The sequence below is a fragment of the Ambystoma mexicanum genome, unplaced genomic scaffold (assembly GCF_040938575.1).
Source record: "Ambystoma mexicanum isolate Mex_15411 unplaced genomic scaffold, UKY_AmexF1_1 Mex_scaf181, whole genome shotgun sequence".
NCBI classification, from domain to species: domain Eukaryota; kingdom Metazoa; phylum Chordata; class Amphibia; order Caudata; family Ambystomatidae; genus Ambystoma; species Ambystoma mexicanum.
In genome coordinates, this window is record NW_027182415.1 from 18,689 (window position 1) to 45,737 (window position 27,049).

At 53.3% G+C, this 27,049-nt stretch overlaps 33 non-coding genes across 33 annotated transcripts; all 33 read right to left on the minus strand.

Moving 5' to 3' along the window:
- Positions 1 to 510: 510 nt before the first annotated feature.
- Positions 511 to 701, minus strand: LOC138555328 (U2 spliceosomal RNA). The gene has a single exon (XR_011298103.1). It is a non-coding gene; the product is annotated as a U2 spliceosomal RNA (small nuclear RNA).
- Positions 702 to 1,324: 623 nt separating this feature from the next.
- On the minus strand, positions 1,325 to 1,515 carry LOC138555329 (U2 spliceosomal RNA). The gene has a single exon (XR_011298104.1). It is a non-coding gene; the product is annotated as a U2 spliceosomal RNA (small nuclear RNA).
- Positions 1,516 to 2,138: 623 nt separating this feature from the next.
- LOC138555331 (U2 spliceosomal RNA) lies at positions 2,139 to 2,329 on the minus strand. Its single transcript, XR_011298106.1, has one exon. It is a non-coding gene; the product is annotated as a U2 spliceosomal RNA (small nuclear RNA).
- A 623-nt stretch (positions 2,330 to 2,952) lies between these two features.
- On the minus strand, positions 2,953 to 3,143 carry LOC138555332 (U2 spliceosomal RNA). Its single transcript, XR_011298107.1, has one exon. It is a non-coding gene; the product is annotated as a U2 spliceosomal RNA (small nuclear RNA).
- Positions 3,144 to 3,770: 627 nt separating this feature from the next.
- Positions 3,771 to 3,961, minus strand: LOC138555333 (U2 spliceosomal RNA). Its single transcript, XR_011298108.1, has one exon. It is a non-coding gene; the product is annotated as a U2 spliceosomal RNA (small nuclear RNA).
- A 623-nt stretch (positions 3,962 to 4,584) lies between these two features.
- LOC138555310 (U2 spliceosomal RNA) lies at positions 4,585 to 4,775 on the minus strand. Its single transcript, XR_011298085.1, has one exon. It is a non-coding gene; the product is annotated as a U2 spliceosomal RNA (small nuclear RNA).
- A 627-nt stretch (positions 4,776 to 5,402) lies between these two features.
- Positions 5,403 to 5,593, minus strand: LOC138555334 (U2 spliceosomal RNA). Its single transcript, XR_011298109.1, has one exon. It is a non-coding gene; the product is annotated as a U2 spliceosomal RNA (small nuclear RNA).
- A 623-nt stretch (positions 5,594 to 6,216) lies between these two features.
- Positions 6,217 to 6,407, minus strand: LOC138555335 (U2 spliceosomal RNA). Its single transcript, XR_011298110.1, has one exon. It is a non-coding gene; the product is annotated as a U2 spliceosomal RNA (small nuclear RNA).
- A 627-nt stretch (positions 6,408 to 7,034) lies between these two features.
- Positions 7,035 to 7,225, minus strand: LOC138555336 (U2 spliceosomal RNA). Its single transcript, XR_011298111.1, has one exon. It is a non-coding gene; the product is annotated as a U2 spliceosomal RNA (small nuclear RNA).
- Positions 7,226 to 7,848: 623 nt separating this feature from the next.
- LOC138555337 (U2 spliceosomal RNA) lies at positions 7,849 to 8,039 on the minus strand. Its single transcript, XR_011298112.1, has one exon. It is a non-coding gene; the product is annotated as a U2 spliceosomal RNA (small nuclear RNA).
- Positions 8,040 to 8,662: 623 nt separating this feature from the next.
- Positions 8,663 to 8,853, minus strand: LOC138555338 (U2 spliceosomal RNA). Its single transcript, XR_011298113.1, has one exon. It is a non-coding gene; the product is annotated as a U2 spliceosomal RNA (small nuclear RNA).
- A 627-nt stretch (positions 8,854 to 9,480) lies between these two features.
- LOC138555339 (U2 spliceosomal RNA) lies at positions 9,481 to 9,671 on the minus strand. Its single transcript, XR_011298114.1, has one exon. It is a non-coding gene; the product is annotated as a U2 spliceosomal RNA (small nuclear RNA).
- A 623-nt stretch (positions 9,672 to 10,294) lies between these two features.
- On the minus strand, positions 10,295 to 10,485 carry LOC138555340 (U2 spliceosomal RNA). Its single transcript, XR_011298115.1, has one exon. It is a non-coding gene; the product is annotated as a U2 spliceosomal RNA (small nuclear RNA).
- A 623-nt stretch (positions 10,486 to 11,108) lies between these two features.
- Positions 11,109 to 11,299, minus strand: LOC138555342 (U2 spliceosomal RNA). The gene has a single exon (XR_011298117.1). It is a non-coding gene; the product is annotated as a U2 spliceosomal RNA (small nuclear RNA).
- A 627-nt stretch (positions 11,300 to 11,926) lies between these two features.
- On the minus strand, positions 11,927 to 12,117 carry LOC138555343 (U2 spliceosomal RNA). The gene has a single exon (XR_011298118.1). It is a non-coding gene; the product is annotated as a U2 spliceosomal RNA (small nuclear RNA).
- A 623-nt stretch (positions 12,118 to 12,740) lies between these two features.
- Positions 12,741 to 12,931, minus strand: LOC138555344 (U2 spliceosomal RNA). Its single transcript, XR_011298119.1, has one exon. It is a non-coding gene; the product is annotated as a U2 spliceosomal RNA (small nuclear RNA).
- A 623-nt stretch (positions 12,932 to 13,554) lies between these two features.
- Positions 13,555 to 13,745, minus strand: LOC138555345 (U2 spliceosomal RNA). The gene has a single exon (XR_011298120.1). It is a non-coding gene; the product is annotated as a U2 spliceosomal RNA (small nuclear RNA).
- Positions 13,746 to 14,368: 623 nt separating this feature from the next.
- Positions 14,369 to 14,559, minus strand: LOC138555346 (U2 spliceosomal RNA). The gene has a single exon (XR_011298121.1). It is a non-coding gene; the product is annotated as a U2 spliceosomal RNA (small nuclear RNA).
- A 627-nt stretch (positions 14,560 to 15,186) lies between these two features.
- LOC138555347 (U2 spliceosomal RNA) lies at positions 15,187 to 15,377 on the minus strand. Its single transcript, XR_011298122.1, has one exon. It is a non-coding gene; the product is annotated as a U2 spliceosomal RNA (small nuclear RNA).
- Positions 15,378 to 16,000: 623 nt separating this feature from the next.
- On the minus strand, positions 16,001 to 16,191 carry LOC138555348 (U2 spliceosomal RNA). Its single transcript, XR_011298123.1, has one exon. It is a non-coding gene; the product is annotated as a U2 spliceosomal RNA (small nuclear RNA).
- Positions 16,192 to 16,818: 627 nt separating this feature from the next.
- On the minus strand, positions 16,819 to 17,009 carry LOC138555349 (U2 spliceosomal RNA). Its single transcript, XR_011298124.1, has one exon. It is a non-coding gene; the product is annotated as a U2 spliceosomal RNA (small nuclear RNA).
- A 623-nt stretch (positions 17,010 to 17,632) lies between these two features.
- Positions 17,633 to 17,823, minus strand: LOC138555351 (U2 spliceosomal RNA). The gene has a single exon (XR_011298125.1). It is a non-coding gene; the product is annotated as a U2 spliceosomal RNA (small nuclear RNA).
- Positions 17,824 to 18,450: 627 nt separating this feature from the next.
- On the minus strand, positions 18,451 to 18,641 carry LOC138555352 (U2 spliceosomal RNA). Its single transcript, XR_011298126.1, has one exon. It is a non-coding gene; the product is annotated as a U2 spliceosomal RNA (small nuclear RNA).
- Positions 18,642 to 19,264: 623 nt separating this feature from the next.
- LOC138555354 (U2 spliceosomal RNA) lies at positions 19,265 to 19,455 on the minus strand. The gene has a single exon (XR_011298128.1). It is a non-coding gene; the product is annotated as a U2 spliceosomal RNA (small nuclear RNA).
- Positions 19,456 to 20,082: 627 nt separating this feature from the next.
- LOC138555355 (U2 spliceosomal RNA) lies at positions 20,083 to 20,273 on the minus strand. Its single transcript, XR_011298129.1, has one exon. It is a non-coding gene; the product is annotated as a U2 spliceosomal RNA (small nuclear RNA).
- Positions 20,274 to 20,896: 623 nt separating this feature from the next.
- Positions 20,897 to 21,087, minus strand: LOC138555356 (U2 spliceosomal RNA). The gene has a single exon (XR_011298130.1). It is a non-coding gene; the product is annotated as a U2 spliceosomal RNA (small nuclear RNA).
- A 627-nt stretch (positions 21,088 to 21,714) lies between these two features.
- On the minus strand, positions 21,715 to 21,905 carry LOC138555357 (U2 spliceosomal RNA). The gene has a single exon (XR_011298131.1). It is a non-coding gene; the product is annotated as a U2 spliceosomal RNA (small nuclear RNA).
- Positions 21,906 to 22,528: 623 nt separating this feature from the next.
- On the minus strand, positions 22,529 to 22,719 carry LOC138555358 (U2 spliceosomal RNA). The gene has a single exon (XR_011298132.1). It is a non-coding gene; the product is annotated as a U2 spliceosomal RNA (small nuclear RNA).
- A 627-nt stretch (positions 22,720 to 23,346) lies between these two features.
- On the minus strand, positions 23,347 to 23,537 carry LOC138555272 (U2 spliceosomal RNA). The gene has a single exon (XR_011298048.1). It is a non-coding gene; the product is annotated as a U2 spliceosomal RNA (small nuclear RNA).
- A 623-nt stretch (positions 23,538 to 24,160) lies between these two features.
- On the minus strand, positions 24,161 to 24,351 carry LOC138555273 (U2 spliceosomal RNA). The gene has a single exon (XR_011298049.1). It is a non-coding gene; the product is annotated as a U2 spliceosomal RNA (small nuclear RNA).
- Positions 24,352 to 24,974: 623 nt separating this feature from the next.
- LOC138555274 (U2 spliceosomal RNA) lies at positions 24,975 to 25,165 on the minus strand. The gene has a single exon (XR_011298050.1). It is a non-coding gene; the product is annotated as a U2 spliceosomal RNA (small nuclear RNA).
- A 623-nt stretch (positions 25,166 to 25,788) lies between these two features.
- Positions 25,789 to 25,979, minus strand: LOC138555275 (U2 spliceosomal RNA). Its single transcript, XR_011298051.1, has one exon. It is a non-coding gene; the product is annotated as a U2 spliceosomal RNA (small nuclear RNA).
- A 623-nt stretch (positions 25,980 to 26,602) lies between these two features.
- LOC138555276 (U2 spliceosomal RNA) lies at positions 26,603 to 26,793 on the minus strand. The gene has a single exon (XR_011298052.1). It is a non-coding gene; the product is annotated as a U2 spliceosomal RNA (small nuclear RNA).
- Positions 26,794 to 27,049: the final 256 nt, after the last annotated feature.

Consider the following 27,049-nt stretch of genomic DNA (forward strand, 5'->3'; position numbering starts at 1 on the left):
ATGCCCGGCGGTATGGTAAGCATATTTTGCATGGCTCCGCCCCAAGATTTCCATGGGTCCCACAGCGCCTGGTGCGAGACGGCCAGACACAGGCTGCAGAGCTCCACCCAGAGAAGCTGCAGCCCGGCCTGGCACTGGCCCCGTCACCTAGCGGCCGAAAGTCACCCTCAGCTGCCCAGGAGATGCTCCCCCAAGTGCGTCCCCCTCAGATAAGGCTTGGCCGTTCGGGGCCGTTCGGGGCCTTTCAGGGGTGAGGCAGGGCAAGGACAGTGTCCCCCATCTCCTCCTTGTGCTGCTGGCTGGCTGGCTGGCTGGCTCCTTTGCCTTGCTTTGCAGCTCCTGTGAAAAGCAAGCAAAAAGGGCAGACTTTTTTTTCCTCCCGTGACACAACAGCACCTTTTCCGAAACACTGGAAAAAAAAAACACATTTAAACAAAAAAATATTGCAAAGTGCTCTTCTTTCAAGAATTGCTCAGTCTTTCTTTTTCACAGCATTGTTTTCCCCAAGTGGGGAAGTGCACCAGTCCTGGAGGTACTGCAATACCAAGTTGATGCGTGGAGTGGACAGAGCAAGCTCCCATTCCATCTCCCGGTTCCAAAAATCAATTTAATATATGGTCCCCAGATAGAGGACGTATCAGATATTAAACTGATAAGAACAGATACTACACTTGATCTTAGCCAAAAGGCCGAGAAGCGATGCCCACAAAAGCTTTGCCTGAAAGACTGCTGCTCGGCAGCTCCCCTGCTGACTCGGAGCAACGCTCTGCGGCAGAGCCCCAGATTCCTCGGCCAAGAATAGCATTTGCATGACCAGCATGCCCGGCGGTATGGTAAGCATATTTTGCATGGCTCCGCCCCAAGATTTCCATGGGTCCCACAGCGCCTGGTGCGAGACGGCCAGACACAGGCTGCAGAGCTCCACCCAGAGAAGCTGCAGCCCGGCCTGGCACTGGCCCCGTCACCTAGCGGCCGAAAGTCACCCTCAGCTGCCCAGGAGATGCTCCCCCAAGTGCGTCCCCCTCAGATAAGGCTTGGCCGTTCGGGGCCGTTCGGGGCCTTTCAGGGGTGAGGCAGGGCAAGGACAGTGTCCCCCATCTCCTCCTTGTGCTGCTGGCTGGCTGGCTGGCTCCTTTGCCTTGCTTTGCAGCTCCTGTGAAAAGCAAGCAAAAAGGGCAGACTTTTTTTTCCTCCCGTGACACAACAGCACCTTTTCCGAAACACTGGAAAAAAAAAACACATTTAAACAAAAAAATATTGCAAAGTGCTCTTCTTTCAAGAATTGCTCAGTCTTTCTTTTTCACAGCATTGTTTTCCCCAAGTGGGGAAGTGCACCAGTCCTGGAGGTACTGCAATACCAAGTTGATGCGTGGAGTGGACAGAGCAAGCTCCCATTCCATCTCCCGGTTCCAAAAATCAATTTAATATATGGTCCCCAGATAGAGGACGTATCAGATATTAAACTGATAAGAACAGATACTACACTTGATCTTAGCCAAAAGGCCGAGAAGCGATGCTCACAAAAGCTTTGCCTGAAAGACTGCTGCTCGGCAGCTCCCCTGCTGACTCGGAGCAACGCTCTGCGGCAGAGCCCCAGATTCCTCGGCCAAGAATAGCATTTGCATGACCAGCATGCCCGGCGGTATGGTAAGCATATTTTGCATGGCTCCGCCCCAAGATTTCCATGGGTCCCACAGCGCCTGGTGCGAGACGGCCAGACACAGGCTGCAGAGCTCCACCCAGAGAAGCTGCAGCCCGGCCTGGCACTGGCCCCGTCACCTAGCGGCCGAAAGTCACCCTCAGCTGCCCAGGAGATGCTCCCCCAAGTGCGTCCCCCTCAGATAAGGCTTGGCCGTTCGGGGCCGTTCGGGGCCCTTCAGGGGTGAGGCAGGGCAAGGACAGTGTCCCCCATCTCCTCCTTGTGCTGCTGGCTGGCTGGCTGGCTCCTTTGCCTTGCTTTGCAGCTCCTGTGAAAAGCAAGCAAAAAGGGCAGACTTTTTTTTCCTCCCGTGACACAACAGCACCTTTTCCGAAACACTGGAAAAAAAAAACACATTTAAACAAAAAAATATTGCAAAGTGCTCTTCTTTCAAGAATTGCTCAGTCTTTCTTTTTCACAGCATTGTTTTCCCCAAGTGGGGAAGTGCACCAGTCCTGGAGGTACTGCAATACCAAGTTGATGCGTGGAGTGGACAGAGCAAGCTCCCATTCCATCTCCCGGTTCCAAAAATCAATTTAATATATGGTCCCCAGATAGAGGACGTATCAGATATTAAACTGATAAGAACAGATACTACACTTGATCTTAGCCAAAAGGCCGAGAAGCGATGTCCACAAAAGCTTTGCCTGAAAGACTGCTGCTCGGCAGCTCCCCTGCTGACTCGGAGCAACGCTCTGCGGCAGAGCCCCAGATTCCTCGGCCAAGAATAGCATTTGCATGACCAGCATGCCCGGCGGTATGGTAAGCATATTTTGCATGGCTCCGCCCCAAGATTTCCATGGGTCCCACAGCGCCTGGTGCGAGACGGCCAGACACAGGCTGCAGAGCTCCACCCAGAGAAGCTGCAGCCCGGCCTGGCACTGGCCCCGTCACCTAGCGGCCGAAAGTCACCCTCAGCTGCCCAGGAGATGCTCCCCCAAGTGCGTCCCCCTCAGATAAGGCTTGGCCGTTCGGGGCCGTTCGGGGCCCTTCAGGGGTGAGGCAGGGCAAGGACAGTGTCCCCCATCTCCTCCTTGTGCTGCTGGCTGGCTGGCTGGCTCCTTTGCCTTGCTTTGCAGCTCCTGTGAAAAGCAAGCAAAAAGGGCAGACTTTTTTTTCCTCCCGTGACACAACAGCACCTTTTCCGAAACACTGGAAAAAAAAAACACATTTAAACAAAAAAATATTGCAAAGTGCTCTTCTTTCAAGAATTGCTCAGTCTTTCTTTTTCACAGCATTGTTTTCCCCAAGTGGGGAAGTGCACCAGTCCTGGAGGTACTGCAATACCAAGTTGATGCGTGGAGTGGACAGAGCAAGCTCCCATTCCATCTCCCGGTTCCAAAAATCAATTTAATATATGGTCCCCAGATAGAGGACGTATCAGATATTAAACTGATAAGAACAGATACTACACTTGATCTTAGCCAAAAGGCCGAGAAGCGATGTCCACAAAAGCTTTGCCTGAAAGACTGCTGCTCGGCAGCTCCCCTGCTGACTCGGAGCAACGCTCTGCGGCAGAGCCCCAGATTCCTCGGCCAAGAATAGCATTTGCATGACCAGCATGCCCGGCGGTATGGTAAGCATATTTTGCATGGCTCCGCCCCAAGATTTCCATGGGTCCCACAGCGCCTGGTGCGAGACGGCCAGACACAGGCTGCAGAGCTCCACCCAGAGAAGCTGCAGCCCGGCCTGGCACTGGCCCCGTCACCTAGCGGCCGAAAGTCACCCTCAGCTGCCCAGGAGATGCTCCCCCAAGTGCGTCCCCCTCAGATAAGGCTTGGCCGTTCGGGGCCGTTCGGGGCCTTTCAGGGGTGAGGCAGGGCAAGGACAGTGTCCCCCATCTCCTCCTTGTGCTGCTGGCTGGCTGGCTGGCTGGCTCCTTTGCCTTGCTTTGCAGCTCCTGTGAAAAGCAAGCAAAAAGGGCAGACTTTTTTTTCCTCCCGTGACACAACAGCACCTTTTCCGAAACACTGGAAAAAAAAAACACATTTAAACAAAAAAATATTGCAAAGTGCTCTTCTTTCAAGAATTGCTCAGTCTTTCTTTTTCACAGCATTGTTTTCCCCAAGTGGGGAAGTGCACCAGTCCTGGAGGTACTGCAATACCAAGTTGATGCGTGGAGTGGACAGAGCAAGCTCCCATTCCATCTCCCGGTTCCAAAAATCAATTTAATATATGGTCCCCAGATAGAGGACGTATCAGATATTAAACTGATAAGAACAGATACTACACTTGATCTTAGCCAAAAGGCCGAGAAGCGATGCTCACAAAAGCTTTGCCTGAAAGACTGCTGCTCGGCAGCTCCCCTGCTGACTCGGAGCAACGCTCTGCGGCAGAGCCCCAGATTCCTCGGCCAAGAATAGCATTTGCATGACCAGCATGCCCGGCGGTATGGTAAGCATATTTTGCATGGCTCCGCCCCAAGATTTCCATGGGTCCCACAGCGCCTGGTGCGAGACGGCCAGACACAGGCTGCAGAGCTCCACCCAGCCAAGCTGCAGCCCGGCCTGGCACTGGCCCCGTCACCTAGCGGCCGAAAGTCACCCTCAGCTGCCCAGGAGATGCTCCCCCAAGTGCGTCCCCCTCAGATAAGGCTTGGCCGTTCGGGGCCGTTCGGGGCCTTTCAGGGGTGAGGCAGGGCAAGGACAGTGTCCCCCATCTCCTCCTTGTGCTGCTGGCTGGCTGGCTGGCTCCTTTGCCTTGCTTTGCAGCTCCTGTGAAAAGCAAGCAAAAAGGGCAGACTTTTTTTTCCTCCCGTGACACAACAGCACCTTTTCCGAAACACTGGAAAAAAAAAACACATTTAAACAAAAAAATATTGCAAAGTGCTCTTCTTTCAAGAATTGCTCAGTCTTTCTTTTTCACAGCATTGTTTTCCCCAAGTGGGGAAGTGCACCAGTCCTGGAGGTACTGCAATACCAAGTTGATGCATGGAGTGGACAGAGCAAGCTCCCATTCCATCTCCCGGTTCCAAAAATCAATTTAATATATGGTCCCCAGATAGAGGACGTATCAGATATTAAACTGATAAGAACAGATACTACACTTGATCTTAGCCAAAAGGCCGAGAAGCGATGTCCACAAAAGCTTTGCCTGAAAGACTGCTGCTCGGCAGCTCCCCTGCTGACTCGGAGCAACGCTCTGCGGCAGAGCCCCAGATTCCTCGGCCAAGAATAGCATTTGCATGACCAGCATGCCCGGCGGTATGGTAAGCATATTTTGCATGGCTCCGCCCCAAGATTTCCATGGGTCCCACAGCGCCTGGTGCGAGACGGCCAGACACAGGCTGCAGAGCTCCACCCAGAGAAGCTGCAGCCCGGCCTGGCACTGGCCCCGTCACCTAGCGGCCGAAAGTCACCCTCAGCTGCCCAGGAGATGCTCCCCCAAGTGCGTCCCCCTCAGATAAGGCTTGGCCGTTCGGGGCCGTTCGGGGCCTTTCAGGGGTGAGGCAGGGCAAGGACAGTGTCCCCCATCTCCTCCTTGTGCTGCTGGCTGGCTGGCTGGCTGGCTCCTTTGCCTTGCTTTGCAGCTCCTGTGAAAAGCAAGCAAAAAGGGCAGACTTTTTTTTCCTCCCGTGACACAACAGCACCTTTTCCGAAACACTGGAAAAAAAAAACACATTTAAACAAAAAAATATTGCAAAGTGCTCTTCTTTCAAGAATTGCTCAGTCTTTCTTTTTCACAGCATTGTTTTCCCCAAGTGGGGAAGTGCACCAGTCCTGGAGGTACTGCAATACCAAGTTGATGCGTGGAGTGGACAGAGCAAGCTCCCATTCCATCTCCCGGTTCCAAAAATCAATTTAATATATGGTCCCCAGATAGAGGACGTATCAGATATTAAACTGATAAGAACAGATACTACACTTGATCTTAGCCAAAAGGCCGAGAAGCGATGCTCACAAAAGCTTTGCCTGAAAGACTGCTGCTCGGCAGCTCCCCTGCTGACTCGGAGCAACGCTCTGCGGCAGAGCCCCAGATTCCTCGGCCAAGAATAGCATTTGCATGACCAGCATGCCCGGCGGTATGGTAAGCATATTTTGCATGGCTCCGCCCCAAGATTTCCATGGGTCCCACAGCGCCTGGTGCGAGACGGCCAGACACAGGCTGCAGAGCTCCACCCAGCCAAGCTGCAGCCCGGCCTGGCACTGGCCCCGTCACCTAGCGGCCGAAAGTCACCCTCAGCTGCCCAGGAGATGCTCCCCCAAGTGCGTCCCCCTCAGATAAGGCTTGGCCGTTCGGGGCCGTTCGGGGCCTTTCAGGGGTGAGGCAGGGCAAGGACAGTGTCCCCCATCTCCTCCTTGTGCTGCTGGCTGGCTGGCTGGCTCCTTTGCCTTGCTTTGCAGCTCCTGTGAAAAGCAAGCAAAAAGGGCAGACTTTTTTTTCCTCCCGTGACACAACAGCACCTTTTCCGAAACACTGGAAAAAAAAAACACATTTAAACAAAAAAATATTGCAAAGTGCTCTTCTTTCAAGAATTGCTCAGTCTTTCTTTTTCACAGCATTGTTTTCCCCAAGTGGGGAAGTGCACCAGTCCTGGAGGTACTGCAATACCAAGTTGATGCGTGGAGTGGACAGAGCAAGCTCCCATTCCATCTCCCGGTTCCAAAAATCAATTTAATATATGGTCCCCAGATAGAGGACGTATCAGATATTAAACTGATAAGAACAGATACTACACTTGATCTTAGCCAAAAGGCCGAGAAGCGATGCCCACAAAAGCTTTGCCTGAAAGACTGCTGCTCGGCAGCTCCCCTGCTGACTCGGAGCAACGCTCTGCGGCAGAGCCCCAGATTCCTCGGCCAAGAATAGCATTTGCATGACCAGCATGCCCGGCGGTATGGTAAGCATATTTTGCATGGCTCCGCCCCAAGATTTCCATGGGTCCCACAGCGCCTGGTGCGAGACGGCCAGACACAGGCTGCAGAGCTCCACCCAGAGAAGCTGCAGCCCGGCCTGGCACTGGCCCCGTCACCTAGCGGCCGAAAGTCACCCTCAGCTGCCCAGGAGATGCTCCCCCAAGTGCGTCCCCCTCAGATAAGGCTTGGCCGTTCGGGGCCGTTCGGGGCCTTTCAGGGGTGAGGCAGGGCAAGGACAGTGTCCCCCATCTCCTCCTTGTGCTGCTGGCTGGCTGGCTGGCTGGCTCCTTTGCCTTGCTTTGCAGCTCCTGTGAAAAGCAAGCAAAAAGGGCAGACTTTTTTTTCCTCCCGTGACACAACAGCACCTTTTCCGAAACACTGGAAAAAAAAAACGCATTTAAACAAAAAAATATTGCAAAGTGCTCTTCTTTCAAGAATTGCTCAGTCTTTCTTTTTCACAGCATTGTTTTCCCCAAGTGGGGAAGTGCACCAGTCCTGGAGGTACTGCAATACCAAGTTGATGCGTGGAGTGGACAGAGCAAGCTCCCATTCCATCTCCCGGTTCCAAAAATCAATTTAATATATGGTCCCCAGATAGAGGACGTATCAGATATTAAACTGATAAGAACAGATACTACACTTGATCTTAGCCAAAAGGCCGAGAAGCGATGCCCACAAAAGCTTTGCCTGAAAGACTGCTGCTCGGCAGCTCCCCTGCTGACTCGGAGCAACGCTCTGCGGCAGAGCCCCAGATTCCTCGGCCAAGAATAGCATTTGCATGACCAGCATGCCCGGCGGTATGGTAAGCATATTTTGCATGGCTCCGCCCCAAGATTTCCATGGGTCCCACAGCGCCTGGTGCGAGACGGCCAGACACAGGCTGCAGAGCTCCACCCAGAGAAGCTGCAGCCCGGCCTGGCACTGGCCCCGTCACCTAGCGGCCGAAAGTCACCCTCAGCTGCCCAGGAGATGCTCCCCCAAGTGCGTCCCCCTCAGATAAGGCTTGGCCGTTCGGGGCCGTTCGGGGCCTTTCAGGGGTGAGGCAGGGCAAGGACAGTGTCCCCCATCTCCTCCTTGTGCTGCTGGCTGGCTGGCTGGCTCCTTTGCCTTGCTTTGCAGCTCCTGTGAAAAGCAAGCAAAAAGGGCAGACTTTTTTTTCCTCCCGTGACACAACAGCACCTTTTCCGAAACACTGGAAAAAAAAAACACATTTAAACAAAAAAATATTGCAAAGTGCTCTTCTTTCAAGAATTGCTCAGTCTTTCTTTTTCACAGCATTGTTTTCCCCAAGTGGGGAAGTGCACCAGTCCTGGAGGTACTGCAATACCAAGTTGATGCGTGGAGTGGACAGAGCAAGCTCCCATTCCATCTCCCGGTTCCAAAAATCAATTTAATATATGGTCCCCAGATAGAGGACGTATCAGATATTAAACTGATAAGAACAGATACTACACTTGATCTTAGCCAAAAGGCCGAGAAGCGATGCTCACAAAAGCTTTGCCTGAAAGACTGCTGCTCGGCAGCTCCCCTGCTGACTCGGAGCAACGCTCTGCGGCAGAGCCCCAGATTCCTCGGCCAAGAATAGCATTTGCATGACCAGCATGCCCGGCGGTATGGTAAGCATATTTTGCATGGCTCCGCCCCAAGATTTCCATGGGTCCCACAGCGCCTGGTGCGAGACGGCCAGACACAGGCTGCAGAGCTCCACCCAGCCAAGCTGCAGCCCGGCCTGGCACTGGCCCCGTCACCTAGCGGCCGAAAGTCACCCTCAGCTGCCCAGGAGATGCTCCCCCAAGTGCGTCCCCCTCAGATAAGGCTTGGCCGTTCGGGGCCGTTCGGGGCCTTTCAGGGGTGAGGCAGGGCAAGGACAGTGTCCCCCATCTCCTCCTTGTGCTGCTGGCTGGCTGGCTGGCTCCTTTGCCTTGCTTTGCAGCTCCTGTGAAAAGCAAGCAAAAAGGGCAGACTTTTTTTTCCTCCCGTGACACAACAGCACCTTTTCCGAAACACTGGAAAAAAAAAACACATTTAAACAAAAAAATATTGCAAAGTGCTCTTCTTTCAAGAATTGCTCAGTCTTTCTTTTTCACAGCATTGTTTTCCCCAAGTGGGGAAGTGCACCAGTCCTGGAGGTACTGCAATACCAAGTTGATGCGTGGAGTGGACAGAGCAAGCTCCCATTCCATCTCCCGGTTCCAAAAATCAATTTAATATATGGTCCCCAGATAGAGGACGTATCAGATATTAAACTGATAAGAACAGATACTACACTTGATCTTAGCCAAAAGGCCGAGAAGCGATGTCCACAAAAGCTTTGCCTGAAAGACTGCTGCTCGGCAGCTCCCCTGCTGACTCGGAGCAACGCTCTGCGGCAGAGCCCCAGATTCCTCGGCCAAGAATAGCATTTGCATGACCAGCATGCCCGGCGGTATGGTAAGCATATTTTGCATGGCTCCGCCCCAAGATTTCCATGGGTCCCACAGCGCCTGGTGCGAGACGGCCAGACACAGGCTGCAGAGCTCCACCCAGAGAAGCTGCAGCCCGGCCTGGCACTGGCCCCGTCACCTAGCGGCCGAAAGTCACCCTCAGCTGCCCAGGAGATGCTCCCCCAAGTGCGTCCCCCTCAGATAAGGCTTGGCCGTTCGGGGCCGTTCGGGGCCTTTCAGGGGTGAGGCAGGGCAAGGACAGTGTCCCCCATCTCCTCCTTGTGCTGCTGGCTGGCTGGCTGGCTGGCTCCTTTGCCTTGCTTTGCAGCTCCTGTGAAAAGCAAGCAAAAAGGGCAGACTTTTTTTTCCTCCCGTGACACAACAGCACCTTTTCCGAAACACTGGAAAAAAAAAACACATTTAAACAAAAAAATATTGCAAAGTGCTCTTCTTTCAAGAATTGCTCAGTCTTTCTTTTTCACAGCATTGTTTTCCCCAAGTGGGGAAGTGCACCAGTCCTGGAGGTACTGCAATACCAAGTTGATGCGTGGAGTGGACAGAGCAAGCTCCCATTCCATCTCCCGGTTCCAAAAATCAATTTAATATATGGTCCCCAGATAGAGGACGTATCAGATATTAAACTGATAAGAACAGATACTACACTTGATCTTAGCCAAAAGGCCGAGAAGCGATGCTCACAAAAGCTTTGCCTGAAAGACTGCTGCTCGGCAGCTCCCCTGCTGACTCGGAGCAACGCTCTGCGGCAGAGCCCCAGATTCCTCGGCCAAGAATAGCATTTGCATGACCAGCATGCCCGGCGGTATGGTAAGCATATTTTGCATGGCTCCGCCCCAAGATTTCCATGGGTCCCACAGCGCCTGGTGCGAGACGGCCAGACACAGGCTGCAGAGCTCCACCCAGAGAAGCTGCAGCCCGGCCTGGCACTGGCCCCGTCACCTAGCGGCCGAAAGTCACCCTCAGCTGCCCAGGAGATGCTCCCCCAAGTGCGTCCCCCTCAGATAAGGCTTGGCCGTTCGGGGCCGTTCGGGGCCTTTCAGGGGTGAGGCAGGGCAAGGACAGTGTCCCCCATCTCCTCCTTGTGCTGCTGGCTGGCTGGCTGGCTCCTTTGCCTTGCTTTGCAGCTCCTGTGAAAAGCAAGCAAAAAGGGCAGACTTTTTTTTCCTCCCGTGACACAACAGCACCTTTTCCGAAACACTGGAAAAAAAAAACACATTTAAACAAAAAAATATTGCAAAGTGCTCTTCTTTCAAGAATTGCTCAGTCTTTCTTTTTCACAGCATTGTTTTCCCCAAGTGGGGAAGTGCACCAGTCCTGGAGGTACTGCAATACCAAGTTGATGCGTGGAGTGGACAGAGCAAGCTCCCATTCCATCTCCCGGTTCCAAAAATCAATTTAATATATGGTCCCCAGATAGAGGACGTATCAGATATTAAACTGATAAGAACAGATACTACACTTGATCTTAGCCAAAAGGCCGAGAAGCGATGCCCACAAAAGCTTTGCCTGAAAGACTGCTGCTCGGCAGCTCCCCTGCTGACTCGGAGCAACGCTCTGCGGCAGAGCCCCAGATTCCTCGGCCAAGAATAGCATTTGCATGACCAGCATGCCCGGCGGTATGGTAAGCATATTTTGCATGGCTCCGCCCCAAGATTTCCATGGGTCCCACAGCGCCTGGTGCGAGACGGCCAGACACAGGCTGCAGAGCTCCACCCAGAGAAGCTGCAGCCCGGCCTGGCACTGGCCCCGTCACCTAGCGGCCGAAAGTCACCCTCAGCTGCCCAGGAGATGCTCCCCCAAGTGCGTCCCCCTCAGATAAGGCTTGGCCGTTCGGGGCCGTTCGGGGCCTTTCAGGGGTGAGGCAGGGCAAGGACAGTGTCCCCCATCTCCTCCTTGTGCTGCTGGCTGGCTGGCTGGCTCCTTTGCCTTGCTTTGCAGCTCCTGTGAAAAGCAAGCAAAAAGGGCAGACTTTTTTTTCCTCCCGTGACACAACAGCACCTTTTCCGAAACACTGGAAAAAAAAAACACATTTAAACAAAAAAATATTGCAAAGTGCTCTTCTTTCAAGAATTGCTCAGTCTTTCTTTTTCACAGCATTGTTTTCCCCAAGTGGGGAAGTGCACCAGTCCTGGAGGTACTGCAATACCAAGTTGATGCGTGGAGTGGACAGAGCAAGCTCCCATTCCATCTCCCGGTTCCAAAAATCAATTTAATATATGGTCCCCAGATAGAGGACGTATCAGATATTAAACTGATAAGAACAGATACTACACTTGATCTTAGCCAAAAGGCCGAGAAGCGATGCCCACAAAAGCTTTGCCTGAAAGACTGCTGCTCGGCAGCTCCCCTGCTGACTCGGAGCAACGCTCTGCGGCAGAGCCCCAGATTCCTCGGCCAAGAATAGCATTTGCATGACCAGCATGCCCGGCGGTATGGTAAGCATATTTTGCATGGCTCCGCCCCAAGATTTCCATGGGTCCCACAGCGCCTGGTGCGAGACGGCCAGACACAGGCTGCAGAGCTCCACCCAGAGAAGCTGCAGCCCGGCCTGGCACTGGCCCCGTCACCTAGCGGCCGAAAGTCACCCTCAGCTGCCCAGGAGATGCTCCCCCAAGTGCGTCCCCCTCAGATAAGGCTTGGCCGTTCGGGGCCGTTCGGGGCCTTTCAGGGGTGAGGCAGGGCAAGGACAGTGTCCCCCATCTCCTCCTTGTGCTGCTGGCTGGCTGGCTGGCTGGCTCCTTTGCCTTGCTTTGCAGCTCCTGTGAAAAGCAAGCAAAAAGGGCAGACTTTTTTTTCCTCCCGTGACACAACAGCACCTTTTCCGAAACACTGGAAAAAAAAAACACATTTAAACAAAAAAATATTGCAAAGTGCTCTTCTTTCAAGAATTGCTCAGTCTTTCTTTTTCACAGCATTGTTTTCCCCAAGTGGGGAAGTGCACCAGTCCTGGAGGTACTGCAATACCAAGTTGATGCGTGGAGTGGACAGAGCAAGCTCCCATTCCATCTCCCGGTTCCAAAAATCAATTTAATATATGGTCCCCAGATAGAGGACGTATCAGATATTAAACTGATAAGAACAGATACTACACTTGATCTTAGCCAAAAGGCCGAGAAGCGATGCCCACAAAAGCTTTGCCTGAAAGACTGCTGCTCGGCAGCTCCCCTGCTGACTCGGAGCAACGCTCTGCGGCAGAGCCCCAGATTCCTCGGCCAAGAATAGCATTTGCATGACCAGCATGCCCGGCGGTATGGTAAGCATATTTTGCATGGCTCCGCCCCAAGATTTCCATGGGTCCCACAGCGCCTGGTGCGAGACGGCCAGACACAGGCTGCAGAGCTCCACCCAGAGAAGCTGCAGCCCGGCCTGGCACTGGCCCCGTCACCTAGCGGCCGAAAGTCACCCTCAGCTGCCCAGGAGATGCTCCCCCAAGTGCGTCCCCCTCAGATAAGGCTTGGCCGTTCGGGGCCGTTCGGGGCCTTTCAGGGGTGAGGCAGGGCAAGGACAGTGTCCCCCATCTCCTCCTTGTGCTGCTGGCTGGCTGGCTGGCTCCTTTGCCTTGCTTTGCAGCTCCTGTGAAAAGCAAGCAAAAAGGGCAGACTTTTTTTTCCTCCCGTGACACAACAGCACCTTTTCCGAAACACTGGAAAAAAAAAACACATTTAAACAAAAAAATATTGCAAAGTGCTCTTCTTTCAAGAATTGCTCAGTCTTTCTTTTTCACAGCATTGTTTTCCCCAAGTGGGGAAGTGCACCAGTCCTGGAGGTACTGCAATACCAAGTTGATGCGTGGAGTGGACAGAGCAAGCTCCCATTCCATCTCCCGGTTCCAAAAATCAATTTAATATATGGTCCCCAGATAGAGGACGTATCAGATATTAAACTGATAAGAACAGATACTACACTTGATCTTAGCCAAAAGGCCGAGAAGCGATGCTCACAAAAGCTTTGCCTGAAAGACTGCTGCTCGGCAGCTCCCCTGCTGACTCGGAGCAACGCTCTGCGGCAGAGCCCCAGATTCCTCGGCCAAGAATAGCATTTGCATGACCAGCATGCCCGGCGGTATGGTAAGCATATTTTGCATGGCTCCGCCCCAAGATTTCCATGGGTCCCACAGCGCCTGGTGCGAGACGGCCAGACACAGGCTGCAGAGCTCCACCCAGAGAAGCTGCAGCCCGGCCTGGCACTGGCCCCGTCACCTAGCGGCCGAAAGTCACCCTCAGCTGCCCAGGAGATGCTCCCCCAAGTGCGTCCCCCTCAGATAAGGCTTGGCCGTTCGGGGCCGTTCGGGGCCCTTCAGGGGTGAGGCAGGGCAAGGACAGTGTCCCCCATCTCCTCCTTGTGCTGCTGGCTGGCTGGCTGGCTCCTTTGCCTTGCTTTGCAGCTCCTGTGAAAAGCAAGCAAAAAGGGCAGACTTTTTTTTCCTCCCGTGACACAACAGCACCTTTTCCGAAACACTGGAAAAAAAAAACACATTTAAACAAAAAAATATTGCAAAGTGCTCTTCTTTCAAGAATTGCTCAGTCTTTCTTTTTCACAGCATTGTTTTCCCCAAGTGGGGAAGTGCACCAGTCCTGGAGGTACTGCAATACCAAGTTGATGCGTGGAGTGGACAGAGCAAGCTCCCATTCCATCTCCCGGTTCCAAAAATCAATTTAATATATGGTCCCCAGATAGAGGACGTATCAGATATTAAACTGATAAGAACAGATACTACACTTGATCTTAGCCAAAAGGCCGAGAAGCGATGTCCACAAAAGCTTTGCCTGAAAGACTGCTGCTCGGCAGCTCCCCTGCTGACTCGGAGCAACGCTCTGCGGCAGAGCCCCAGATTCCTCGGCCAAGAATAGCATTTGCATGACCAGCATGCCCGGCGGTATGGTAAGCATATTTTGCATGGCTCCGCCCCAAGATTTCCATGGGTCCCACAGCGCCTGGTGCGAGACGGCCAGACACAGGCTGCAGAGCTCCACCCAGAGAAGCTGCAGCCCGGCCTGGCACTGGCCCCGTCACCTAGCGGCCGAAAGTCACCCTCAGCTGCCCAGGAGATGCTCCCCCAAGTGCGTCCCCCTCAGATAAGGCTTGGCCGTTCGGGGCCGTTCGGGGCCCTTCAGGGGTGAGGCAGGGCAAGGACAGTGTCCCCCATCTCCTCCTTGTGCTGCTGGCTGGCTGGCTGGCTCCTTTGCCTTGCTTTGCAGCTCCTGTGAAAAGCAAGCAAAAAGGGCAGACTTTTTTTTCCTCCCGTGACACAACAGCACCTTTTCCGAAACACTGGAAAAAAAAAACACATTTAAACAAAAAAATATTGCAAAGTGCTCTTCTTTCAAGAATTGCTCAGTCTTTCTTTTTCACAGCATTGTTTTCCCCAAGTGGGGAAGTGCACCAGTCCTGGAGGTACTGCAATACCAAGTTGATGCGTGGAGTGGACAGAGCAAGCTCCCATTCCATCTCCCGGTTCCAAAAATCAATTTAATATATGGTCCCCAGATAGAGGACGTATCAGATATTAAACTGATAAGAACAGATACTACACTTGATCTTAGCCAAAAGGCCGAGAAGCGATGTCCACAAAAGCTTTGCCTGAAAGACTGCTGCTCGGCAGCTCCCCTGCTGACTCGGAGCAACGCTCTGCGGCAGAGCCCCAGATTCCTCGGCCAAGAATAGCATTTGCATGACCAGCATGCCCGGCGGTATGGTAAGCATATTTTGCATGGCTCCGCCCCAAGATTTCCATGGGTCCCACAGCGCCTGGTGCGAGACGGCCAGACACAGGCTGCAGAGCTCCACCCAGAGAAGCTGCAGCCCGGCCTGGCACTGGCCCCGTCACCTAGCGGCCGAAAGTCACCCTCAGCTGCCCAGGAGATGCTCCCCCAAGTGCGTCCCCCTCAGATAAGGCTTGGCCGTTCGGGGCCGTTCGGGGCCTTTCAGGGGTGAGGCAGGGCAAGGACAGTGTCCCCCATCTCCTCCTTGTGCTGCTGGCTGGCTGGCTGGCTGGCTCCTTTGCCTTGCTTTGCAGCTCCTGTGAAAAGCAAGCAAAAAGGGCAGACTTTTTTTTCCTCCCGTGACACAACAGCACCTTTTCCGAAACACTGGAAAAAAAAAACACATTTAAACAAAAAAATATTGCAAAGTGCTCTTCTTTCAAGAATTGCTCAGTCTTTCTTTTTCACAGCATTGTTTTCCCCAAGTGGGGAAGTGCACCAGTCCTGGAGGTACTGCAATACCAAGTTGATGCGTGGAGTGGACAGAGCAAGCTCCCATTCCATCTCCCGGTTCCAAAAATCAATTTAATATATGGTCCCCAGATAGAGGACGTATCAGATATTAAACTGATAAGAACAGATACTACACTTGATCTTAGCCAAAAGGCCGAGAAGCGATGCTCACAAAAGCTTTGCCTGAAAGACTGCTGCTCGGCAGCTCCCCTGCTGACTCGGAGCAACGCTCTGCGGCAGAGCCCCAGATTCCTCGGCCAAGAATAGCATTTGCATGACCAGCATGCCCGGCGGTATGGTAAGCATATTTTGCATGGCTCCGCCCCAAGATTTCCATGGGTCCCACAGCGCCTGGTGCGAGACGGCCAGACACAGGCTGCAGAGCTCCACCCAGCCAAGCTGCAGCCCGGCCTGGCACTGGCCCCGTCACCTAGCGGCCGAAAGTCACCCTCAGCTGCCCAGGAGATGCTCCCCCAAGTGCGTCCCCCTCAGATAAGGCTTGGCCGTTCGGGGCCGTTCGGGGCCTTTCAGGGGTGAGGCAGGGCAAGGACAGTGTCCCCCATCTCCTCCTTGTGCTGCTGGCTGGCTGGCTGGCTCCTTTGCCTTGCTTTGCAGCTCCTGTGAAAAGCAAGCAAAAAGGGCAGACTTTTTTTTCCTCCCGTGACACAACAGCACCTTTTCCGAAACACTGGAAAAAAAAAACACATTTAAACAAAAAAATATTGCAAAGTGCTCTTCTTTCAAGAATTGCTCAGTCTTTCTTTTTCACAGCATTGTTTTCCCCAAGTGGGGAAGTGCACCAGTCCTGGAGGTACTGCAATACCAAGTTGATGCGTGGAGTGGACAGAGCAAGCTCCCATTCCATCTCCCGGTTCCAAAAATCAATTTAATATATGGTCCCCAGATAGAGGACGTATCAGATATTAAACTGATAAGAACAGATACTACACTTGATCTTAGCCAAAAGGCCGAGAAGCGATGTCCACAAAAGCTTTGCCTGAAAGACTGCTGCTCGGCAGCTCCCCTGCTGACTCGGAGCAACGCTCTGCGGCAGAGCCCCAGATTCCTCGGCCAAGAATAGCATTTGCATGACCAGCATGCCCGGCGGTATGGTAAGCATATTTTGCATGGCTCCGCCCCAAGATTTCCATGGGTCCCACAGCGCCTGGTGCGAGACGGCCAGACACAGGCTGCAGAGCTCCACCCAGAGAAGCTGCAGCCCGGCCTGGCACTGGCCCCGTCACCTAGCGGCCGAAAGTCACCCTCAGCTGCCCAGGAGATGCTCCCCCAAGTGCGTCCCCCTCAGATAAGGCTTGGCCGTTCGGGGCCGTTCGGGGCCTTTCAGGGGTGAGGCAGGGCAAGGACAGTGTCCCCCATCTCCTCCTTGTGCTGCTGGCTGGCTGGCTGGCTGGCTCCTTTGCCTTGCTTTGCAGCTCCTGTGAAAAGCAAGCAAAAAGGGCAGACTTTTTTTTCCTCCCGTGACACAACAGCACCTTTTCCGAAACACTGGAAAAAAAAAACACATTTAAACAAAAAAATATTGCAAAGTGCTCTTCTTTCAAGAATTGCTCAGTCTTTCTTTTTCACAGCATTGTTTTCCCCAAGTGGGGAAGTGCACCAGTCCTGGAGGTACTGCAATACCAAGTTGATGCGTGGAGTGGACAGAGCAAGCTCCCATTCCATCTCCCGGTTCCAAAAATCAATTTAATATATGGTCCCCAGATAGAGGACGTATCAGATATTAAACTGATAAGAACAGATACTACACTTGATCTTAGCCAAAAGGCCGAGAAGCGATGCTCACAAAAGCTTTGCCTGAAAGACTGCTGCTCGGCAGCTCCCCTGCTGACTCGGAGCAACGCTCTGCGGCAGAGCCCCAGATTCCTCGGCCAAGAATAGCATTTGCATGACCAGCATGCCCGGCGGTATGGTAAGCATATTTTGCATGGCTCCGCCCCAAGATTTCCATGGGTCCCACAGCGCCTGGTGCGAGACGGCCAGACACAGGCTGCAGAGCTCCACCCAGCCAAGCTGCAGCCCGGCCTGGCACTGGCCCCGTCACCTAGCGGCCGAAAGTCACCCTCAGCTGCCCAGGAGATGCTCCCCCAAGTGCGTCCCCCTCAGATAAGGCTTGGCCGTTCGGGGCCGTTCGGGGCCTTTCAGGGGTGAGGCAGGGCAAGGACAGTGTCCCCCATCTCCTCCTTGTGCTGCTGGCTGGCTGGCTGGCTCCTTTGCCTTGCTTTGCAGCTCCTGTGAAAAGCAAGCAAAAAGGGCAGACTTTTTTTTCCTCCCGTGACACAACAGCACCTTTTCCGAAACACTGGAAAAAAAAAACACATTTAAACAAAAAAATATTGCAAAGTGCTCTTCTTTCAAGAATTGCTCAGTCTTTCTTTTTCACAGCATTGTTTTCCCCAAGTGGGGAAGTGCACCAGTCCTGGAGGTACTGCAATACCAAGTTGATGCGTGGAGTGGACAGAGCAAGCTCCCATTCCATCTCCCGGTTCCAAAAATCAATTTAATATATGGTCCCCAGATAGAGGACGTATCAGATATTAAACTGATAAGAACAGATACTACACTTGATCTTAGCCAAAAGGCCGAGAAGCGATGCCCACAAAAGCTTTGCCTGAAAGACTGCTGCTCGGCAGCTCCCCTGCTGACTCGGAGCAACGCTCTGCGGCAGAGCCCCAGATTCCTCGGCCAAGAATAGCATTTGCATGACCAGCATGCCCGGCGGTATGGTAAGCATATTTTGCATGGCTCCGCCCCAAGATTTCCATGGGTCCCACAGCGCCTGGTGCGAGACGGCCAGACACAGGCTGCAGAGCTCCACCCAGAGAAGCTGCAGCCCGGCCTGGCACTGGCCCCGTCACCTAGCGGCCGAAAGTCACCCTCAGCTGCCCAGGAGATGCTCCCCCAAGTGCGTCCCCCTCAGATAAGGCTTGGCCGTTCGGGGCCGTTCGGGGCCTTTCAGGGGTGAGGCAGGGCAAGGACAGTGTCCCCCATCTCCTCCTTGTGCTGCTGGCTGGCTGGCTGGCTGGCTCCTTTGCCTTGCTTTGCAGCTCCTGTGAAAAGCAAGCAAAAAGGGCAGACTTTTTTTTCCTCCCGTGACACAACAGCACCTTTTCCGAAACACTGGAAAAAAAAAACGCATTTAAACAAAAAAATATTGCAAAGTGCTCTTCTTTCAAGAATTGCTCAGTCTTTCTTTTTCACAGCATTGTTTTCCCCAAGTGGGGAAGTGCACCAGTCCTGGAGGTACTGCAATACCAAGTTGATGCGTGGAGTGGACAGAGCAAGCTCCCATTCCATCTCCCGGTTCCAAAAATCAATTTAATATATGGTCCCCAGATAGAGGACGTATCAGATATTAAACTGATAAGAACAGATACTACACTTGATCTTAGCCAAAAGGCCGAGAAGCGATGCCCACAAAAGCTTTGCCTGAAAGACTGCTGCTCGGCAGCTCCCCTGCTGACTCGGAGCAACGCTCTGCGGCAGAGCCCCAGATTCCTCGGCCAAGAATAGCATTTGCATGACCAGCATGCCCGGCGGTATGGTAAGCATATTTTGCATGGCTCCGCCCCAAGATTTCCATGGGTCCCACAGCGCCTGGTGCGAGACGGCCAGACACAGGCTGCAGAGCTCCACCCAGAGAAGCTGCAGCCCGGCCTGGCACTGGCCCCGTCACCTAGCGGCCGAAAGTCACCCTCAGCTGCCCAGGAGATGCTCCCCCAAGTGCGTCCCCCTCAGATAAGGCTTGGCCGTTCGGGGCCGTTCGGGGCCTTTCAGGGGTGAGGCAGGGCAAGGACAGTGTCCCCCATCTCCTCCTTGTGCTGCTGGCTGGCTGGCTGGCTCCTTTGCCTTGCTTTGCAGCTCCTGTGAAAAGCAAGCAAAAAGGGCAGACTTTTTTTTCCTCCCGTGACACAACAGCACCTTTTCCGAAACACTGGAAAAAAAAAACACATTTAAACAAAAAAATATTGCAAAGTGCTCTTCTTTCAAGAATTGCTCAGTCTTTCTTTTTCACAGCATTGTTTTCCCCAAGTGGGGAAGTGCACCAGTCCTGGAGGTACTGCAATACCAAGTTGATGCGTGGAGTGGACAGAGCAAGCTCCCATTCCATCTCCCGGTTCCAAAAATCAATTTAATATATGGTCCCCAGATAGAGGACGTATCAGATATTAAACTGATAAGAACAGATACTACACTTGATCTTAGCCAAAAGGCCGAGAAGCGATGCTCACAAAAGCTTTGCCTGAAAGACTGCTGCTCGGCAGCTCCCCTGCTGACTCGGAGCAACGCTCTGCGGCAGAGCCCCAGATTCCTCGGCCAAGAATAGCATTTGCATGACCAGCATGCCCGGCGGTATGGTAAGCATATTTTGCATGGCTCCGCCCCAAGATTTCCATGGGTCCCACAGCGCCTGGTGCGAGACGGCCAGACACAGGCTGCAGAGCTCCACCCAGCCAAGCTGCAGCCCGGCCTGGCACTGGCCCCGTCACCTAGCGGCCGAAAGTCACCCTCAGCTGCCCAGGAGATGCTCCCCCAAGTGCGTCCCCCTCAGATAAGGCTTGGCCGTTCGGGGCCGTTCGGGGCCTTTCAGGGGTGAGGCAGGGCAAGGACAGTGTCCCCCATCTCCTCCTTGTGCTGCTGGCTGGCTGGCTGGCTGGCTCCTTTGCCTTGCTTTGCAGCTCCTGTGAAAAGCAAGCAAAAAGGGCAGACTTTTTTTTCCTCCCGTGACACAACAGCACCTTTTCCGAAACACTGGAAAAAAAAAACACATTTAAACAAAAAAATATTGCAAAGTGCTCTTCTTTCAAGAATTGCTCAGTCTTTCTTTTTCACAGCATTGTTTTCCCCAAGTGGGGAAGTGCACCAGTCCTGGAGGTACTGCAATACCAAGTTGATGCGTGGAGTGGACAGAGCAAGCTCCCATTCCATCTCCCGGTTCCAAAAATCAATTTAATATATGGTCCCCAGATAGAGGACGTATCAGATATTAAACTGATAAGAACAGATACTACACTTGATCTTAGCCAAAAGGCCGAGAAGCGATGCCCACAAAAGCTTTGCCTGAAAGACTGCTGCTCGGCAGCTCCCCTGCTGACTCGGAGCAACGCTCTGCGGCAGAGCCCCAGATTCCTCGGCCAAGAATAGCATTTGCATGACCAGCATGCCCGGCGGTATGGTAAGCATATTTTGCATGGCTCCGCCCCAAGATTTCCATGGGTCCCACAGCGCCTGGTGCGAGACGGCCAGACACAGGCTGCAGAGCTCCACCCAGAGAAGCTGCAGCCCGGCCTGGCACTGGCCCCGTCACCTAGCGGCCGAAAGTCACCCTCAGCTGCCCAGGAGATGCTCCCCCAAGTGCGTCCCCCTCAGATAAGGCTTGGCCGTTCGGGGCCGTTCGGGGCCTTTCAGGGGTGAGGCAGGGCAAGGACAGTGTCCCCCATCTCCTCCTTGTGCTGCTGGCTGGCTGGCTGGCTCCTTTGCCTTGCTTTGCAGCTCCTGTGAAAAGCAAGCAAAAAGGGCAGACTTTTTTTTCCTCCCGTGACACAACAGCACCTTTTCCGAAACACTGGAAAAAAAAAACACATTTAAACAAAAAAATATTGCAAAGTGCTCTTCTTTCAAGAATTGCTCAGTCTTTCTTTTTCACAGCATTGTTTTCCCCAAGTGGGGAAGTGCACCAGTCCTGGAGGTACTGCAATACCAAGTTGATGCGTGGAGTGGACAGAGCAAGCTCCCATTCCATCTCCCGGTTCCAAAAATCAATTTAATATATGGTCCCCAGATAGAGGACGTATCAGATATTAAACTGATAAGAACAGATACTACACTTGATCTTAGCCAAAAGGCCGAGAAGCGATGCCCACAAAAGCTTTGCCTGAAAGACTGCTGCTCGGCAGCTCCCCTGCTGACTCGGAGCAACGCTCTGCGGCAGAGCCCCAGATTCCTCGGCCAAGAATAGCATTTGCATGACCAGCATGCCCGGCGGTATGGTAAGCATATTTTGCATGGCTCCGCCCCAAGATTTCCATGGGTCCCACAGCGCCTGGTGCGAGACGGCCAGACACAGGCTGCAGAGCTCCACCCAGAGAAGCTGCAGCCCGGCCTGGCACTGGCCCCGTCACCTAGCGGCCGAAAGTCACCCTCAGCTGCCCAGGAGATGCTCCCCCAAGTGCGTCCCCCTCAGATAAGGCTTGGCCGTTCGGGGCCGTTCGGGGCCTTTCAGGGGTGAGGCAGGGCAAGGACAGTGTCCCCCATCTCCTCCTTGTGCTGCTGGCTGGCTGGCTGGCTGGCTCCTTTGCCTTGCTTTGCAGCTCCTGTGAAAAGCAAGCAAAAAGGGCAGACTTTTTTTTCCTCCCGTGACACAACAGCACCTTTTCCGAAACACTGGAAAAAAAAAACGCATTTAAACAAAAAAATATTGCAAAGTGCTCTTCTTTCAAGAATTGCTCAGTCTTTCTTTTTCACAGCATTGTTTTCCCCAAGTGGGGAAGTGCACCAGTCCTGGAGGTACTGCAATACCAAGTTGATGCGTGGAGTGGACAGAGCAAGCTCCCATTCCATCTCCCGGTTCCAAAAATCAATTTAATATATGGTCCCCAGATAGAGGACGTATCAGATATTAAACTGATAAGAACAGATACTACACTTGATCTTAGCCAAAAGGCCGAGAAGCGATGCCCACAAAAGCTTTGCCTGAAAGACTGCTGCTCGGCAGCTCCCCTGCTGACTCGGAGCAACGCTCTGCGGCAGAGCCCCAGATTCCTCGGCCAAGAATAGCATTTGCATGACCAGCATGCCCGGCGGTATGGTAAGCATATTTTGCATGGCTCCGCCCCAAGATTTCCATGGGTCCCACAGCGCCTGGTGCGAGACGGCCAGACACAGGCTGCAGAGCTCCACCCAGAGAAGCTGCAGCCCGGCCTGGCACTGGCCCCGTCACCTAGCGGCCGAAAGTCACCCTCAGCTGCCCAGGAGATGCTCCCCCAAGTGCGTCCCCCTCAGATAAGGCTTGGCCGTTCGGGGCCGTTCGGGGCCTTTCAGGGGTGAGGCAGGGCAAGGACAGTGTCCCCCATCTCCTCCTTGTGCTGCTGGCTGGCTGGCTGGCTCCTTTGCCTTGCTTTGCAGCTCCTGTGAAAAGCAAGCAAAAAGGGCAGACTTTTTTTTCCTCCCGTGACACAACAGCACCTTTTCCGAAACACTGGAAAAAAAAAACACATTTAAACAAAAAAATATTGCAAAGTGCTCTTCTTTCAAGAATTGCTCAGTCTTTCTTTTTCACAGCATTGTTTTCCCCAAGTGGGGAAGTGCACCAGTCCTGGAGGTACTGCAATACCAAGTTGATGCGTGGAGTGGACAGAGCAAGCTCCCATTCCATCTCCCGGTTCCAAAAATCAATTTAATATATGGTCCCCAGATAGAGGACGTATCAGATATTAAACTGATAAGAACAGATACTACACTTGATCTTAGCCAAAAGGCCGAGAAGCGATGCTCACAAAAGCTTTGCCTGAAAGACTGCTGCTCGGCAGCTCCCCTGCTGACTCGGAGCAACGCTCTGCGGCAGAGCCCCAGATTCCTCGGCCAAGAATAGCATTTGCATGACCAGCATGCCCGGCGGTATGGTAAGCATATTTTGCATGGCTCCGCCCCAAGATTTCCATGGGTCCCACAGCGCCTGGTGCGAGACGGCCAGACACAGGCTGCAGAGCTCCACCCAGCCAAGCTGCAGCCCGGCCTGGCACTGGCCCCGTCACCTAGCGGCCGAAAGTCACCCTCAGCTGCCCAGGAGATGCTCCCCCAAGTGCGTCCCCCTCAGATAAGGCTTGGCCGTTCGGGGCCGTTCGGGGCCTTTCAGGGGTGAGGCAGGGCAAGGACAGTGTCCCCCATCTCCTCCTTGTGCTGCTGGCTGGCTGGCTGGCTGGCTCCTTTGCCTTGCTTTGCAGCTCCTGTGAAAAGCAAGCAAAAAGGGCAGACTTTTTTTTCCTCCCGTGACACAACAGCACCTTTTCCGAAACACTGGAAAAAAAAAACACATTTAAACAAAAAAATATTGCAAAGTGCTCTTCTTTCAAGAATTGCTCAGTCTTTCTTTTTCACAGCATTGTTTTCCCCAAGTGGGGAAGTGCACCAGTCCTGGAGGTACTGCAATACCAAGTTGATGCGTGGAGTGGACAGAGCAAGCTCCCATTCCATCTCCCGGTTCCAAAAATCAATTTAATATATGGTCCCCAGATAGAGGACGTATCAGATATTAAACTGATAAGAACAGATACTACACTTGATCTTAGCCAAAAGGCCGAGAAGCGATGCCCACAAAAGCTTTGCCTGAAAGACTGCTGCTCGGCAGCTCCCCTGCTGACTCGGAGCAACGCTCTGCGGCAGAGCCCCAGATTCCTCGGCCAAGAATAGCATTTGCATGACCAGCATGCCCGGCGGTATGGTAAGCATATTTTGCATGGCTCCGCCCCAAGATTTCCATGGGTCCCACAGCGCCTGGTGCGAGACGGCCAGACACAGGCTGCAGAGCTCCACCCAGAGAAGCTGCAGCCCGGCCTGGCACTGGCCCCGTCACCTAGCGGCCGAAAGTCACCCTCAGCTGCCCAGGAGATGCTCCCCCAAGTGCGTCCCCCTCAGATAAGGCTTGGCCGTTCGGGGCCGTTCGGGGCCTTTCAGGGGTGAGGCAGGGCAAGGACAGTGTCCCCCATCTCCTCCTTGTGCTGCTGGCTGGCTGGCTGGCTCCTTTGCCTTGCTTTGCAGCTCCTGTGAAAAGCAAGCAAAAAGGGCAGACTTTTTTTTCCTCCCGTGACACAACAGCACCTTTTCCGAAACACTGGAAAAAAAAAACACATTTAAACAAAAAAATATTGCAAAGTGCTCTTCTTTCAAGAATTGCTCAGTCTTTCTTTTTCACAGCATTGTTTTCCCCAAGTGGGGAAGTGCACCAGTCCTGGAGGTACTGCAATACCAAGTTGATGCGTGGAGTGGACAGAGCAAGCTCCCATTCCATCTCCCGGTTCCAAAAATCAATTTAATATATGGTCCCCAGATAGAGGACGTATCAGATATTAAACTGATAAGAACAGATACTACACTTGATCTTAGCCAAAAGGCCGAGAAGCGATGCCCACAAAAGCTTTGCCTGAAAGACTGCTGCTCGGCAGCTCCCCTGCTGACTCGGAGCAACGCTCTGCGGCAGAGCCCCAGATTCCTCGGCCAAGAATAGCATTTGCATGACCAGCATGCCCGGCGGTATGGTAAGCATATTTTGCATGGCTCCGCCCCAAGATTTCCATGGGTCCCACAGCGCCTGGTGCGAGACGGCCAGACACAGGCTGCAGAGCTCCACCCAGAGAAGCTGCAGCCCGGCCTGGCACTGGCCCCGTCACCTAGCGGCCGAAAGTCACCCTCAGCTGCCCAGGAGATGCTCCCCCAAGTGCGTCCCCCTCAGATAAGGCTTGGCCGTTCGGGGCCGTTCGGGGCCTTTCAGGGGTGAGGCAGGGCAAGGACAGTGTCCCCCATCTCCTCCTTGTGCTGCTGGCTGGCTGGCTGGCTCCTTTGCCTTGCTTTGCAGCTCCTGTGAAAAGCAAGCAAAAAGGGCAGACTTTTTTTTCCTCCCGTGACACAACAGCACCTTTTCCGAAACACTGGAAAAAAAAAACACATTTAAACAAAAAAATATTGCAAAGTGCTCTTCTTTCAAGAATTGCTCAGTCTTTCTTTTTCACAGCATTGTTTTCCCCAAGTGGGGAAGTGCACCAGTCCTGGAGGTACTGCAATACCAAGTTGATGCGTGGAGTGGACAGAGCAAGCTCCCATTCCATCTCCCGGTTCCAAAAATCAATTTAATATATGGTCCCCAGATAGAGGACGTATCAGATATTAAACTGATAAGAACAGATACTACACTTGATCTTAGCCAAAAGGCCGAGAAGCGATGCCCACAAAAGCTTTGCCTGAAAGACTGCTGCTCGGCAGCTCCCCTGCTGACTCGGAGCAACGCTCTGCGGCAGAGCCCCAGATTCCTCGGCCAAGAATAGCATTTGCATGACCAGCATGCCCGGCGGTATGGTAAGCATATTTTGCATGGCTCCGCCCCAAGATTTCCATGGGTCCCACAGCGCCTGGTGCGAGACGGCCAGACACAGGCTGCAGAGCTCCACCCAGAGAAGCTGCAGCCCGGCCTGGCACTGGCCCCGTCACCTAGCGGCCGAAAGTCACCCTCAGCTGCCCAGGAGATGCTCCCCCAAGTGCGTCCCCCTCAGATAAGGCTTGGCCGTTCGGGGCCGTTCGGGGCCTTTCAGGGGTGAGGCAGGGCAAGGACAGTGTCCCCCATCTCCTCCTTGTGCTGCTGGCTGGCTGGCTGGCTCCTTTGCCTTGCTTTGCAGCTCCTGTGAAAAGCAAGCAAAAAGGGCAGACTTTTTTTTCCTCCCGTGACACAACAGCACCTTTTCCGAAACACTGGAAAAAAAAAACACATTTAAACAAAAAAATATTGCAAAGTGCTCTTCTTTCAAGAATTGCTCAGTCTTTCTTTTTCACAGCATTGTTTTCCCCAAGTGGGGAAGTGCACCAGTCCTGGAGGTACTGCAATACCAAGTTGATGCGTGGAGTGGACAGAGCAAGCTCCCATTCCATCTCCCGGTTCCAAAAATCAATTTAATATATGGTCCCCAGATAGAGGACGTATCAGATATTAAACTGATAAGAACAGATACTACACTTGATCTTAGCCAAAAGGCCGAGAAGCGATGCTCACAAAAGCTTTGCCTGAAAGACTGCTGCTCGGCAGCTCCCCTGCTGACTCGGAGCAACGCTCTGCGGCAGAGCCCCAGATTCCTCGGCCAAGAATAGCATTTGCATGACCAGCATGCCCGGCGGTATGGTAAGCATATTTTGCATGGCTCCGCCCCAAGATTTCCATGGGTCCCACAGCGCCTGGTGCGAGACGGCCAGACACAGGCTGCAGAGCTCCACCCAGAGAAGCTGCAGCCCGGCCTGGCACTGGCCCCGTCACCTAGCGGCCGAAAGTCACCCTCAGCTGCCCAGGAGATGCTCCCCCAAGTGCGTCCCCCTCAGATAAGGCTTGGCCGTTCGGGGCCGTTCGGGGCCTTTCAGGGGTGAGGCAGGGCAAGGACAGTGTCCCCCATCTCCTCCTTGTGCTGCTGGCTGGCTGGCTGGCTCCTTTGCCTTGCTTTGCAGCTCCTGTGAAAAGCAAGCAAAAAGGGCAGACTTTTTTTTCCTCCCGTGACACAACAGCACCTTTTCCGAAACACTGGAAAAAAAAAACACATTTAAACAAAAAAATATTGCAAAGTGCTCTTCTTTCAAGAATTGCTCAGTCTTTCTTTTTCACAGCATTGTTTTCCCCAAGTGGGGAAGTGCACCAGTCCTGGAGGTACTGCAATACCAAGTTGATGCGTGGAGTGGACAGAGCAAGCTCCCATTCCATCTCCCGGTTCCAAAAATCAATTTAATATATGGTCCCCAGATAGAGGACGTATCAGATATTAAACTGATAAGAACAGATACTACACTTGATCTTAGCCAAAAGGCCGAGAAGCGATGCTCACAAAAGCTTTGCCTGAAAGACTGCTGCTCGGCAGCTCCCCTGCTGACTCGGAGCAACGCTCTGCGGCAGAGCCCCAGATTCCTCGGCCAAGAATAGCATTTGCATGACCAGCATGCCCGGCGGTATGGTAAGCATATTTTGCATGGCTCCGCCCCAAGATTTCCATGGGTCCCACAGCGCCTGGTGCGAGACGGCCAGACACAGGCTGCAGAGCTCCACCCAGCCAAGCTGCAGCCCGGCCTGGCACTGGC